This window comes from Arachis hypogaea, chromosome 11, assembly GCF_003086295.3.
Source record: "Arachis hypogaea cultivar Tifrunner chromosome 11, arahy.Tifrunner.gnm2.J5K5, whole genome shotgun sequence".
NCBI classification, from domain to species: Eukaryota; Viridiplantae; Streptophyta; class Magnoliopsida; order Fabales; family Fabaceae; genus Arachis; species Arachis hypogaea.
Genome location: NC_092046.1, coordinates 89,133,984 through 89,135,032, shown reverse-complemented (window position 1 = coordinate 89,135,032; position 1,049 = coordinate 89,133,984). Strand labels below are relative to the sequence as shown.

Sequence of the window (1,049 nt, the reverse complement as noted above, 5' to 3'; positions counted from 1 at the left end):
ATTCTCATCTTTTCCTTCTTCTATTCTTACTTTCTTCTACTCACATAAAGGAATCTCTATACTGTAACATAGAGGATTCCATATTTTCTTTTCTGCTTTTTTCTTCTTTTTCATATGAGCAGGAACAAGGATAAGAACATTCTTGTTGAAGCTGATTCTGAACCTGAAAGGACTCTGAAGAGGAAGCTAAGGGAAGCTAAAGCACAATTCTCTGGAGAAAATCTGACAGAAATTTTCGAAAAAGAAGAAGATATGGCCAAAAGTAATAACAATGCAAGGAGGATGCTTGGTGACTTTACTGCACCTAATTCCAATTTACATGGAAGAAGCATCTCAATCCCTGCCATTGGAGCAAACAATTTTGAGCTTAAACCTCAATTATTTTCTCTGATGCAACAAAACTACAAGTTTCATGGACTTCCATCTGAAGATCATTTTCAGTTCTTGACTGAATTCTTGCAGATCTGTGATACTATTAAGACCAATGGGGTTGACCCCGAGGTCTACAGGCTTATGCTTTTCCTGTTTGCTGTAAGAGACAGAGCTAGAGTATGGTTGGACTCTCAACCTAAAGATAGCCTGAACTCTTGGGATAAGTTGGTCATGACTTTCTTAGCCAAGTTCTTTCCTCCTCAAAAGCTTAGTAAGCTTAAAGTGGATGTTCAAACCTTCAAACAGAAAGAAGGTGAATCCCTCTATGAAGCTTGGGAGAGATATAAGCAACTGACCAAAAAGTGTCCTTCTAACATGCTTTCAGAATGGAGCATTCTGGATATATTCTATGATGGTCTATCTGAACTATCAAAGATGTCATTGGACCATTCTGCAGGTGGATCCATTCACCTAAAGAAAACGCCTGCAGAAGCTCAAGAACTTATTAACATGGTTGCTAATAACCAGTTCATGTACACTTCTGAGAGGAATCCTGTAAGTAACGGGACGCCTCAGAAGAAGGGAGTTCTTGAAATTGATACTCTAAATGCCACATTGGCTCAGAACAAAATATTGACTCAGCAAGTCAATATGATTTCTCAGAGTCTGAATGGAAT

The 1,049-nt window shown here is 38.4% G+C and overlaps 1 non-coding gene across 1 annotated transcript; it reads right to left on the bottom strand.

Moving 5' to 3' along the window:
• Nucleotides 1-645: 645 nt before the first annotated feature.
• On the bottom strand, nt 646-753 carry LOC112724843 (small nucleolar RNA R71). Its single transcript, XR_003163987.1, has one exon. It is a non-coding gene; the product is annotated as a small nucleolar RNA R71 (small nucleolar RNA).
• Nucleotides 754-1,049: the final 296 nt, after the last annotated feature.